The following is a 14,786-nucleotide window of genomic DNA, read 5'->3' on the forward strand; positions in this document are numbered from 1 at the left end:
ATCAATCTTTTCAAGAAGAACATGTTCTGCATTTCAATGTGTCTTTTCTTTTTCATTAGATTGGCCTGTTTCTAAAGTCCCCAGAGAAAATTGTGTTATTTGGTGGACATTTCCAAAACAGTGATCAAACCTCCTTATTTTGTGAGTGCATAACAAAATGTAATTTTTATTTGGACTCCATGCGGTCTCATTATTATACATATGTGTACATGATTTATAAGAGTAAAATCTGCTTTAGTTGATTTGGCATTATATAAAATTATGAAAAACATAATTTGAATCAAATATTAAGAGTGAAGCAAGTGTGTTGAAAGTACCTTAAATTTTAATCAAAGTTGAAATGTCTGTGGCTAATTCCTGACATTACAACTTTGTCCAGGTTTGAGGTACTTGCATAAAATATGTAAACTTTTATCTTGAAATTTAGTTTAACTCTATTAAATTGTTCTCATTTTAAGGTTCTGCTCAGCTAAACACAATTCTTTATTAAATTGCTCTCCCAAAATCTCATTCAAATTTAATTACTTTTCCAATATACCTTCTCAAGTCATAAATATGCCTGACTACTCCATACATAGTTCCTCTCAATGACACCTTGAATCTGTTAGTTGATTTCTTTTTCTTTTTCTTTCTTTTTTTTGGAGGGGGCAGTGGGGACAGAGTCTTGTTTTGTCTCCCACGCTGGCATACAGTGGCGTGATCTTAGCTCACTGCAGCCTCAAACTCCTGGGCTCAAGCAATCCTCCCAACCCAGCTTTCTGAGTATCTGGGACTACGGGTATGCACCAACAGACTCAGCTAATTTTTAAAATTTTTGTAAAGAGAAGGTCTTGCTATGTTTCTCAGGCTGGTCTCAAACTCGTGGCCTGAAGCGATCCTCCTGCCTGGGCCTTCCAGTTTCTTTCTTTACACGTGTTCTTTGAGGTGATATTTTACATATATGCACTTGCTGCATTAGAAAAACTATCTAATTTACCTCTGATGTTACTATTCTTGTCTCATGTTTCTACATACGTCTTTTACTGGTGTACATATTTTGAAACAATATTCAAAATTTTTATAAAACAAAACTGCTGACCAGGAATCAACTACTGAGGATCTGCCTAGGACTTACCAAGCTTATGAGGATCTGCCTAGGACTTACCAAGCTTATGAGGCAGTAGTCTTTCAGCTTTCAACTTTCCTGCAAGTCCTGAAGCTCTAGAGTCGACCTTCCCAGGACTCTGCACAAGCAGGTTAGCATGACTTTTCTCAAGCAAGGAAATCACAAGTACACAAGGGCTAATCACCTCTAAGAGTGGCAGAGAATACGTGCTATCTCTTTAGACAGACAAATGATTGGGAGTTGAAGAGTTGATAAACACTCAGGCTGTCATTTTCTTCAGAATCCCCTAGCAAAACTTTTAAGTTAGTAGTTGTAAAATTTGAAGACATGAGCACTACAGGTGTGGAACATAAGCTCCTCTGCGGATGAAGATTTTTGTCTAGTTTACTATTCCTCTGTGGTTAGAAAAAGGGTCCTCCTGCATGCTAAGTGTTCAATAGTTAATTGTAAAATAAATGAATCAGAGGAGGACAATAATTTTAAAAGGAAAAAAAAGTGACCAGTTTTTTAATGTTCCATTTACATGATTGAATAATGAAATGAATTGTTCAATGGGTGAAGCACATCAGGATTGGACAGGCCTAACCCCAGAGCACATTTGGCAAAATTATGGGAACTTGCTTTTCTCTGAGAATATGCTACCAAACAACAATCTTCTATTACCTTATACTCTGACAGCCTTGGTTTTCTATCACAGTAGTCAACAAACATTTCAATGTGAAATTAAAAGAAAACACAATATATGGAGTTTTCTCAAAAAAATTAGTAGAATTACCACTGCCATATGATCTAGCAATCCCACTTCTGAATATCCATCCAAAAGAATTGAAATCATGATTTTAAAGAGACATCTGAAGCCCCATCAATATTCACAACAGCCAAGATGTAGAAACAACCCAAATATCCATAAACAGATGAATGGATAATTGCATTCTCAACTTTTGTTTTAGATTCAGGGATACATGTGCAGGTTTGTTACGTAGGTATATTATGTGATGCTGAGGGTTGGGGTAAAATGATCCATCACTCAGGTAGTGAGCATAGTACTCAACCCCTCCCTCCCTCCAATTCTAGAAGCCCTGAGTGTCTATTGTTGCCATATTTATGTATATAAGTACTCAATGTTTAGCTCCCACTTATAAGTGAAAAGGCACAGTATTTGGTTTTCTGTTCCTGCGTTAATTTGCTTAGGATAAGGACCTCCAGCTACATCTATGTTACTGCAAAGGACATGATTTTGTTCTTTTTTTATGGCTACTTAGTAATTCATGGTGTATATGTACCAGATTTTCTTCATTCAATCCACCAACGATGGGCACCTAGGTTGATTCCATGTCTTTACTATTGTGAAAGTGCCGTGATGAATGTACGAGTGCGTGTGTCATTTTAGTAGAATAATTTATTTTCTTTTGTATATATACCCAGTAACGGGATTGCTGGGTCAGAGAGTAATTCTGTTGTAAGTTATTTGAGAAGTCTCCAAACTGCTTTCCACAGTAGTGGAACTGATTTACATTCCCACCAACAGTGTATAAGCATTCCCTTTTCTCCTTAGCCTGGCCAGCACCTGTTGTTTTTTGACTTTTTGATAATAGTCATTCTGACTGGTGTGAGATGGTATCTCACTGTGATTTTGAAATACACTTCTCTGATGATTAGTGATGTTGGGCATGTTTTTTATGTTTATTGACCACTTGCCAGTCTTCTTTTGAGACGGGTTTGTTCATGTCTATTGCCCAATTTTTAATGGGATTATTATTTTTTTTGCTTCTTCAATTGCTTAAGTTCTTTGCAGACTCTGGATATTGGTCCTTTGTTGGATGCACAGTTTGTGAATATTTTCTCTCAGTCTGTAGGGTATATTTTTACTCTGTTAATAGTTTCTTTTGCCGTGCCGAAGCTCTTGAGTTTAATTAGGTTTCATTTTTCAGTTTCAATTTTTATTACAATTGCTTTTGAGGACTTAGTCATAAATTATTTCCCAGGCTGATGTCCAGAATGATGTTTACTAGGTGTTCTTCTAGGATTCTTGTAGTTTGAGGTCTTACATTTACATCTTTAATCCTTCTTAAGTTAATGTTTGTATGTGGTGAAAGCAAGGGTCCAGTTTTGTTCCTCTGCATACGATCTTTATTGCAACTACTGAATTCTGTTGCAGGGTGAAAGCAGCCATAGACAATGCGTAAAAGAATGAGTGCTGCTGCATTTTAATTAAACTATTTACAAAAACAAGCAGCTGTCCAGAATGGGACCATGGGTTACTGTTGGCCAAATCCTGTATCATAACACATAAAAATTCAAAATATAACAATATTTTCTATTATAATTTCACATTTGAAACACATGGGGCCATCCCTAACTTACTACTTGTTCATACTCTCTCTCCCTCCTCCCTTTTCCTCCTCTCCTAAACTCTCTCCCACCCTCTGTTCCAATCTCATCTCTCTCTTTCTCTCTCTCTCTTCCCCATTCTATTCCCAAGTGTTATGGGAACAACCTACCCCAGTGGAGAGAAGTATTTCATAACTAACATTGTTTAAATTGCCAGCTTACCATCATAATAAAAAGCAGACTGACCTTTAGTTGGTTTAATTATGTGTTGAAATTCTGTATCACTTTTCTTGCCCATATTGCCTGAATCCAAGGCAGGGACTGCTCCCGCCATTGACCCTCTGTTGTTTACTACTGTCCCTTTGTTTCTTAAACAAAAAACATAACTGCATATGTTGTACTTTTTAAAAAATAATAATAACTTTTAAAACTATTTTGTAGAGGTAGTTGGACATATGCTAATTTATTTAATGAATCCTATTAATGAACAATTGTGCTATTTCCAATGTCCTTCACTAAATATACATGAACACTCATCTTTGCACATTTGCGAGTGTTTTGTTTGTAAAAATTCCTAGAACTGAATCAATGACACACTTAAAATTTTAATAAATATTGCCACATTGCTTTTCAAAAATTCTGTCAATTTAAACTCTACCCGGGACTGAATGATAGTCTTTTTCTCTATACTCTCTTCAACAAAGAATACAATGATATTCTTAATTTTTGCCAAAACATTAATCCCAGAATGATAACACTTTATTCAAATAACACCTCTTTTCATAAATTATCAACCATTTCTATTTTTTTCCTTTGAAAATTCTCTTCATTATATAATGGTGCATGATTTGGGTTCAGGTGGAGTGAATATCCACAAAGGCAGAATTCCAAACACATAACATTTACTATATTCAGGTAGAGTCTTTTAAAATTGCACAGCTTGTTAAGTTGGATGAGTCTTGTGTGAGATTATTTAGTCTCTTTAGTGGAATATGTTCAGATATTTCTGTCCACACAAAAATCTCTCACAGGATCATCAGTAAATTATTTGTACTTTTGTCAATAAAAAATAATTATAAATATTTATGTTTGATGTGGAGTGCCAATCATTTCATTTTAACTTGAGTATGATATTTTCTGAAGACATACATAGTCCCCAGGAAACTATATTTCTCTTATCTAGGAGTAAAAATGGGGTAGATTCATCCACAATAACCCATTGTATTTAATAATAAAATTAACAATTTCTAATCTAACTTCATATTTACATAATTTAGCCTATGTATTTCACTTTTCTATTTTCCTCACATACCTTTATTCAATCCATCAAAATGGATTTTGAATTCATCATAGAATATTGCATATTATTACTGATTTCTATGAAAAACTTGAAATACATGAGATATTTTTTCATAAAAAATGTGTTTGAGATGACAATGTTAGGCAATATAATAATGTTGAAACCATTTTGGATATTAATTTTTATAGGGAAAATATTTAAGGTGTTTAAGTTTTAAAGTATCATCTAAACAAGACATATGCACCCAGCCTTCCTATTTTTTGACAGGGGTACAGCACTTACCCTCCCTTCTTTCCATGGACCCTCCCCCTTAGTCTCTTACCACCACTGAGCCCCCTCCCCTCAAAGTGCAGAACTTTATTTCTCTATATATTTCCTTCCAATTCCAGATTAAGGAATCAGAGTCTAATAGTAATTATTCTCCTAAGTACTATACCTAAAAGGACAACATTTTACTCTAGAATGTTTTCTCTGGCTGTATTATACCACTGGGCAAAATTTCTATACACAAATACTGTATTCTGTATTCTCTCCTGTTGGAATGAATGAACTGTTAATTCTCCCATCTAAACTCAGACGTTCCTGAGTTTACTGGATATCATGCACTATTCACTGGATACCATCCACTTATTGTCTACTCAGAGGCATAACTCCTGCATTTATCCCCTTTCTTTCTCTCTTCCTTCATTATCTGCAACACTGATATGCCTTAGGACTCTTTTCCTGTACTCGTGTCCTCTTTATCTATGTTCACTCCCTAAGAGATTTCATGTAAACTCATAACTACAAATACTGTCAATCTCCTGAAAAATTGCTAACTTGCATCTCCAAGCCAAACCTGACTTGTGAACTCTAAATGAATATGTTCAAATTGTTTTCTTAACATCTGCAGCTAAGCAACTAAGAGGCAACATGTTTAAAACTGACTCTTGATCTCTTCCATATCTTTCCGTCTCATAGTCCTATATATCAGTAAATGGCAATTCTATTTTTTTCTAATTTCTGAGATCAAAACATTTATAGGCATAACTTAATTCTTGCTTTTCCTCATAACTATATACAACTAACTATAAATACTCTCAACTTGTTCTTCAAATATCCAGAATCTAATAGTTCAAGATAATCTAATTCTAACTACCCCCATACCTACTACTCTAGTCTAAGCTACTGTCATGATCCACTTCAACTATCTGGGCTGCTTCTGTTACCTTTGTTTCAATGTAGTGTGATACAGTAATGATAGTTTTCTTTTTAAAACAAAATACAGATTATGTCATGTTTGCTTTAAAACCTTCAATGGCTTTCTAGCTTCCTCTGAGTGAAAGCCAATGGACAAGACCCTACATGATCTAGACAAATAAGATCTCTCTCTCTGATTTCATCTCTTACCACTCCCTCCTTGTTCACTTCCAGCCACACTGACAAATTTGCTATTGCTCAGGACACATCTAGTCATCTCTCATCTCAGGAGTTTGTATTCCCTTTGCCTCTCCTTTCTGTATAGATAACTTGGCAGGCACCTCCACTTTCTTCAATTTTTCTGTCATAGAGCCATGATATAAAATAGAATATCAACATTAATATTAATTCTATTTAAAAAATGTTAATATTAATGCAATAGAATATTAATAAAGACTAGGACATCCATAATAGCAAATGCATGTATGGGTAGCTAGATAAACATAGCTTCAATGTATAACTGAAATCTAGTAGATTACAAAACAGAATTCATATCTTCCAAGTAACTGTGAAAGATAAGTACTAATAACTGTTAATACTAACACTTAATAACTGTTATTCCTTTGGACTGTATCATGTGTGTCTTGTGCATATTAATTCACTTAATCATCAAAACAGCCCTATGGAGCAGGTAATACTATTCTCATTTACAGATGAGACACTGAGGCAAGAGTGGTTAAATAACTTGCCCCATTTCACATAAGTAGTTTAAGAGCTATGATTTAGGTCTAAACAATGGCTCTAAAATTATGCCCTTGATTATCATACTCTTGACCACTGTTAAAACTATCTTCATAGCATAAAGGTTTTTAATAAAGTAAAATTTCTTTAGAAAAAAATTAAGAGGCCCAAATAAATTGTAAAGTAAGATTACAAAAGTAAAGACAACTGTGCTAGGCATAATTCTAAGATTATTCCCACCTTTCAGTGTGCACCTCTGAATAATGGGAATCCCATTATTCCCGCCTTTCAGTGTGCACCTCTGTATAAACTCCTCCATTGATGGTGGGCAGGCTTTGTGAAAGTGATGGAATAGTCTCTTCCATGATTAGGTTATGATAACTGGCACAGCTGACCTTAATAAGGGCAGATTATCCTCAGTGGGCTTAACCTAGGTAGGTGAGCTCTGTTCATAAAGAAGAGTTTCAAATTTGAGAATGGGTATTTGATATGCAGGAAGTTCCGCATTGCTGTCTTTGAAGAGGAAGAGGGCCATGTGGCAAGGGACCTAGAGGACCCTTAAAGAGACGAGAGTGACACCTTAGCAGATACCCATTAAGGAACTGAACTCTGCCAACAATGTGAATGAGTTTGGAGGAGTACCCTGATCTTCAAATGAAAACACAGCCAGCTCGACAGTGAACAGAGAATTCAGTCACTCCATTCCTGACCTTATAACTACATAATAGTGAGATCGTAAATTGGTATTGTTTTAAGCCATTACGTGTGCAGTAATTTGTTACTCAGTGATTGAAAACTAGTACAACAGGAATCTGTTATATCAATGTATATGATTCATTTAAATTTACTTAAAAATTGATTTGCCTGATTTGGTTTAAAGTTTAAAGGAATAGGAGGAGGAGGTGGAGCAAGATGTCTAGATCGAAGATTCCACCAGTCATTCTCCCCACAGGAACACCAAATTGAACAACTACCTACAGAAAAAAGTACCTTTATGAGAATCGAAAATCAGGTGATTAATCACAGTACCTGGTTTTAGCTTCGTATCACTGAAAGAAGCACTGAAGAAGATAGCAAAGACTGTCTTGAATTGCCGATGCTACCCCTCCCCCATCCCCTGGCAGCAGCCATGTGGTATAGACAGAGAATCTGTGCACTTAGGGGAGGAAGAGTGTAGTGATTACGGGACTTTGCCTTGGAAGTTAGTGCTGCCCTGTTAGGGTGGAAAGCAACACCAGACAACTCAGCTGATGCCCACAGAGGGAGCATTTAGAACAGCCTAGCCAGAGGGGAATCACCCATCTCAGCAATAGGAACCTCACTTCTAGCAAGCCTTGCCACCACAGCGAAAGTGCTCTTGAGTCACAAATAAACTTGAGAGGCAGTCTAGGCCACAAAGACTGCAATTCCCGGGAAAGTCCTGGTACTTTGCTGGACTTGGAGCCAGTGGACTTGGGGGGTACATGACCCTGTGAAACACCAACTGGGGTGGCCAAAGAAGTGCTTGCATCACCCTTCTCCTAACCCCAGGGAAGTAGCTCACAGCTCTGAGAGAGACTCCTTCCCTCTGCTTGAGGAAAGGGGAGGGGACTGTAAAGGGGACTTTGTCTTGCAACTTGGACACCAGCTCAGCCACAGTAGAAGAGGGTGCCAGGCAGAGTTCTAAGGCTCCCATTCCAGGCCCTTGCTCCTGGAAAACATTTCTAGACACACCCTGGGTCAGAAGGGAACCCTCTGCCTTGAAGGGAAGGATCCAGTCCTGGCAGGATTAATTACCTGATGACTGAAGAGCCCTTCGACTCTAAATAATCAGCAGTGGTAGTCGGGCAATACTCACCATGGGCCTTGGATGAGACTTAGAGATGTGCTAGCTTCAGATATGATGCAGGACAATCCCAGCTGTGGTGGATATGTGGAGAGACTCCTTCTGCTTGAGAAAAACAGAGGGAAGAGTAAAGGGGACTTTGCCTTGCAGCTTAGGTACCCAGTGCAGCCACAGTGGTGTAAGGCATCACACAGGTTCTTGGGGTCCCCATTTCCAGGTCTTGGCTCTTGCATGGCATTTTTGGACCTTCCCTGGGTCAGAGGGGAGCACACTTCCCTGAAGGGAAAGTCCCAGGCAGAGAAGCATTCACTAAAAGCTGACTGAAGAGTGAACATCAGTGATAGCTGGGCAGTTCTTGCCACAGGCCTTGGGTGATGGTGGCCATAGGGAGAGACTCCTCTGCTTGTGGAAATGGGAGGGAAGAGTCAGAAGAACTTTATCTTGAGGTTTTTATGCCAGCTGAGCCACAGTAGATTAGAGCATCAGGTAGATCCCTAAGGTTTCCAACCCCAGGCAATAGCTCCAAGATGGCACCTCTAGACCTGTCCAGGGCTGGGGGAACTCTCTGCCCTGAAAGGAAGGACACAAGCCTGGCTGGGCTTCACCACCTGTTGACTGTAGAGACCCAGTACCTTGAGTGAACATAAGTGGTCACCAGGCAGTGATTACCACAGGCTTTGGATAAGACACAGTGCTGTGTTGGCTTCAGATCTGATCCAGCATACTCCCAGTAGTGGTGGCCACAGGTGTGCTTGTGTCACCCCTCCCACAGCTCCAGGCAGCTCAGCACAGAGAGAGACTCCATTTGTTTGGGAGAAAGTAAGAAAAGAAAGCAATACTCTCTGCCTGGTAATCCAGAGAATTCTTCCACATCTTATCCAAGACAACCAAGGTAGTACCTCTATGAGTCTAAAAGAACCACAGCGTTACTGCGGTTAGGGTGCTCCCTCATGCAAATATGGCTGCAATGACAAAAAACTTAGGTCACAACACCCCGGTTTCTTGGAATACCTGGAAAGTCTTGACATGAAGAATAGTTACAAACAAGCCCAGACTGCAAAGACTACAATAAATACTTAACTCTTCGATGCCCAGACACTAATGAATACCCAAAAGAAAAATATGGCCTTACCAAATGAACTAAATAAGGCACCAGTAACCTCCTGGAGAAACAGATTTGTGACTTTTCAGACAGAGAATTCGAAATAGCTGTTTTAAGGAAACTCGAAGAAATTCAAGATAACACAGAAAAGGTATTCAGATTGCTATTAGATAAATTGAACAACAAGATTGAAATAATTTAGAAGAATCAAGCAGAAATTCTGAAGTTGAAAAGTGTAATTTACATATTGAGGAATGCATCAGAATCTCTTAACAGCAGAATTAATAAAGCAGAATAAAGAATCAGTGAGCTTGAACACAGGTTATTTGAAAATATACAGCCAGAAGAAATACAAAAGAAAAAAGGATTTAAAAAAATGAAGCATAAATACAAGAGTTATTAGTTTTTTTTGTTTGTTTGTTTGTTTTTTCAGACGGATTCTCGCTCTGTCGCCCAGGCTGGAGTGCAGTGGCGCGATCTCGGCTCACTGCAAGCTCCGCCTCCCGGGTTCACGCCATCCTCCTGCCTCAGCCTCCCGAGTAGCTGGGAATACAGACACATGCCACCATGCCTGGCTAATTTTTTTTTTTTTTTGTATTTTTAGTAGAGACGGGGTTTCACCGTGTTAGCGAGGATGGTCTTGATCTCCTGACCTCGTGATCTGCCCACCTCGGCCTCCCAAAGTGCTGGGATTACAGGCGTGAGCCACCGTGCCCAGCGAGTTATTAGTCTTAAAGAGCAGACAGAGAAAGAGAGAGAGAGAAAAAAAAAAATTTTATTCAAAGGGACAACAAAAAAACTTCCCAAACCCAGAGAAAGATATAACATTCAAGTACAAGAAGATTATAGAACAACAAGCAGATTTAAACTAAAGAAGACTACGTCAAGACATTTAACAATCAAACTCCCAAGGATAAAGAAAGGATTCTAAAAGCAGCAAGAAAAAAGAAACAAATAACTTACAATGGAGCTCTAATATGGCTGGCCAGGCTTTTCAGTAGAAGTCTCACAGGCCAGAAGAGAGAGAGGGAGGCACGACATATTTAAAGTACTGAAGAATGAAAATTGTTATGCTAGAATAGCACATCCAGCAAAAATATCCTTGAAATGTAAAAGAAAAATAAGGTCTTTTCCAAACAAAAGCTGAGGGCCATTATCAACACCAGACCTGTCCTACAAGAAATGCAAAAGGGAGTTCTTCAATCTGAAAAAAAAGGATATTGATGAACAATAAGGAACCATCTAAACATATAAAACTCACTGGTAATAGTAAGTACACAGTAAAACACAGAATATTATAACACAGTAATTGTAGTGTGTAAACTACTTATATCTTGAGTAAAAATACCAAAATATGAACCTATCAAAAAAATAACTACAGCAATTCTTCAACACATAGTCAGTATAGTAAAATATGAATACAAACAATAAAGAGTTTTTTAAAAAAGCAGCGGGACCAAGTTAAAGTGTAGAGTTTTTATTAGTTGTATCTTTGCTTGTTTTTTAGTTTGTTTATTTGTTCATGCAATAATTTGTTGTCATCAGTATAAAATAATGGCTTATATTATTTGCAAACCCCGTGGTAACTTCAAATAAAAAATCAAATAACAGATGCAAAAAAAAAAGGAAAAAGGAAAAAATTAAAACACACAACCAGAGAAGATCACCTTTACTGAAAGAAAGACAAGAAGGAATGAAAGAAGGGAAAGCAGACCACAAAGCAACCAAAAAACAAATAACAAAATGGCAAGAGTAAGTCGTTACTTATCGATAACAATATTGAATGTAAATGGACTAAACTCTCCAATCAAAAGTCATAGAATGAATGAATGGACACAAACACAAGACCCAACAATTCATTTCCTAAAAGAAATACACTTCACCTATAAAGACACACGGAGATTGAAAATAATGGAATGGAAAAAGATGTTCCATGCCAAGGGAAACCAAAAAAAAAAAAAAAGCAGTAGTAGCTATACTTAATATCAGACAAAATAGATTAAAAACACTATAAGAAGAGACAAAGAAAGTCATTATATAATGATAAAGGAATCAATTCAGCAAGAAGATATAGCAATTGTAAATATATATATGCACCCAACACTAGAACACCCAGATATATAAAGCAAATATTGTTAAGAGCTAAAGAGGGACATAGATCTCGATACAATAATAGCTGGAAACTTCAACACTTGATTTTCAGCATTAGACAGTTCATCCAGACAGAGAATAAACAAGGAAACATCAGACTTAGTCTGTACTATAGGCCAAATGGACCTAATAGATATTTACAGAACATTTCGTCAATGTCTGCAGAGTACACATGCTTTCCTCAGTACATGGATCATTCTCAAGGATAGACCGTATGTCAGGCCACAAAGTAAGTCTTAAAAAATTCAAAAAAAAAAATGAAATTACATCCAATATCTTCTCTGACTGCAATGGAATAAAACCTGAAAACAATAACAAAAGGATTTTGGAAATTATAAAAACAAATGGAAGTTAAACAATATGTTCCTGAATGACCCATGGGGCAATGAAGAAATTAAGAAAAAAATTGAAAATTTTCTTAAAACCAATGATATTGGAAACACAACATACCAAAACCTATGAGATACAGTAAAAGCAGTAGTAAGAGGAAAGTTTATAGCTACAAATACCTACATGAGAAAAGAAAAATAACTTCAAATAAACAACCTAACCATGCACCTTAAAGAACTAGAAAAGCAAAAGCAATCCAAACCAAAAATTAGTAGAAGAAATAATAAAAATCAGAGTAGAAATAAATGAATTTGAAATGAAGAAAACAGTACAAAAGATTGATGAAACAAAGTTTTCTTTGAAAATTAAACAAAATGGACAAACTTTTAGGCAGACTAAAAAAAAGACAGAAGATTACAATAAATAAAATCAGAGATGAAAAAGGAGATATAATACAACTGATACTGCAGAAATTCAAAGGATCACTAGAGGCTTCTATGAGCAACTATATTGCAATAAATTGGAAAACCTAGAAGAAATGGATAATTTCCTAGACATAAACACGTACAAAGATTGAACCACGAAGAAATCCAAAAACTGAATGGACCAATAACAAGATCAAACCCATAATAAAAAGTCTCACAGGAAAGAAAAGCCCAGGACCTGATGGCTTCACTGACAAATTTTACCAAGCATTTATAAAAGAAAGGAGGAGGGAATACTTCAAAACTCACTTAATGAGTCCAGTATTACCCTGATATCAAAACCAAAGGAAGAACATTGAACAAAAAAACTACTTCTAGATGAATATTGGCACAAAAATCCTCAACAAAATATTTGCAAACCAAATTCAAAAATACATTAAAAAGATCATGCGGCCGGGTGCAGTGGCTCACGCCTGTAATCCCAGCACTTTGGGAGGCCGAGGGGGATGGATCACCAGGTCAGGAGATAGAGACCGTCCTGGCTAACACGGTGAAACCCTGCCTCTACTAAAAATACAAAAAATTAGCCTGGTGTGGTGGCATGCGTCTGTATTCCCAGCTACTCTGGAGGCTGAGGCAGGAGGATGGCATGAACCCGGGAGGCAGAGCTTGCAGTGAGCTGAGATCGCGCCACTGCACTCCAACCTGGGTGACAGAGCAAGACTCTGTCTCAAAAAAAAAAAAAAAGAAAGAAAAATCATTCACCATAACCAAGTGGAATTTATACTAGGATGCAAAGATGGTTCAACATATGTAAATCAATCAATGTGATACATCATATCAACAGAAAGAAGGACAAAAACCATATGATCATTTCAATTGATGCTGAAAAATCATTTGATAAAATCCAACATCCCTTCAGGATAAAAACTCTTAAAAAATTGGCTATAGAAGAAACATACCCTAACACAATAAAATCCATATACAACAGATCCACGGCTAGTATCATACTGAATAGGGAAAAACTGAAAGCCTCTCCTCTAAGATCTGGAACATGACAAGGATGCCCACTTTCACCACTGTTATTCAACATAGTTCTCGAAGTCCTAGCTAGAGCAATCAGACAAAAGAAGGAAATAAAGGGTATCCAAACTGAAAAGGAAGACATAAAATTATCCTTGTTTGCAGATGATATAGTCTCATATTTGGAAAAACCTAAAGTCTCCACCAAAAATCTATGAGAATAAACTAATTCAGTAAAGTTGCAGGACACACAATCAACATACACAAATCAGTAGCATGTCTGTAGCCAACAACAAACAATCTGAAAAAGAAATCAGGAAAGTAATCCCATTTACAATAGCTACAAATAAAATACAATAACTGGGAATTAACTAAAGAAGTGAAAAATCTCTACAATGAAAACTATAAAACATTGATAAAAGAAATTGAACAGGACACCATGTTCATGGATTAAAATAATCAATCTTGTTAAAATGCCCATACTATCCAAAGCAATCTACAAATTCAATGCAATCCCTATTAAAATACCAATTACATTCTTCACAGAATACAAAAAACAATCCTAAAATTTACGTGGAACCACAAAAGGCCCAGAATAGTCAAAGCTATCTTGGGCAAAAGCAAAGCAAAACAAAAAATCAAAACTGGAGGAATCACATTACCTGACCTCAAATTATTCTATATAGCTATAGTAACCAAAACAGCATGGTATTAACATGAAAACAGCATGGTATTATCCAACAGAATGGTTAATGTTAACTGTAGATGTATGGATTTGTTTTTGGGTTCTCTTTTCTCTTCCAATGATCTTTTATTTTATTTTTGAATTTGGTTTGCAAATACTTTGTTGAGGATTTTTGCGCCAATATTCATCTAGAAGTAGTTTTCTGTTCCAGTGGAACAGAAAAGAGAACTCAGAAACAAATCCATCATCTACAGTTAACTCATTTTTGACAAAGGTGCCAAGAACATACACTGGGGAAATGACAGTCTCTTCAATAAATGGTGCTGGAAAAACTGGATATCCATATGCAGAAGAATGAAACTAGACCCCTGTCTCTCAACATATACAAAAATCAAATCAAAATGGATTAAAGACCTAAATATAAGACCTCAAGCTATGAAACTACTAAAAGAAAACATTAAGGAACCTCTCCATTATATGGGACTGGGCAAAGATTTGTTGAGTAATACCCCATAGGTACAGGCAACCAACGCAAAAATTGACAAATAGGATCACATCAATTTAAAAAACTTCTGCACTGCAAAGGAAA

The 14,786-nt window shown here is 36.8% G+C and overlaps 1 long non-coding RNA gene across 1 annotated transcript in view; it reads left to right on the forward strand.

Moving 5' to 3' along the window:
• Positions 1-14,786, forward strand: part of LOC129060426 (uncharacterized) — a 113,521-nt gene that overhangs the window by 20,149 nt on the left and 78,586 nt on the right. The gene's annotated exons all lie outside the window — the stretch shown is intronic.

The sequence above is a fragment of the Pongo abelii genome, chromosome 6 (assembly GCF_028885655.2).
Source record: "Pongo abelii isolate AG06213 chromosome 6, NHGRI_mPonAbe1-v2.0_pri, whole genome shotgun sequence".
Lineage (NCBI taxonomy): Eukaryota > Metazoa > Chordata > Mammalia > Primates > Hominidae > Pongo > Pongo abelii.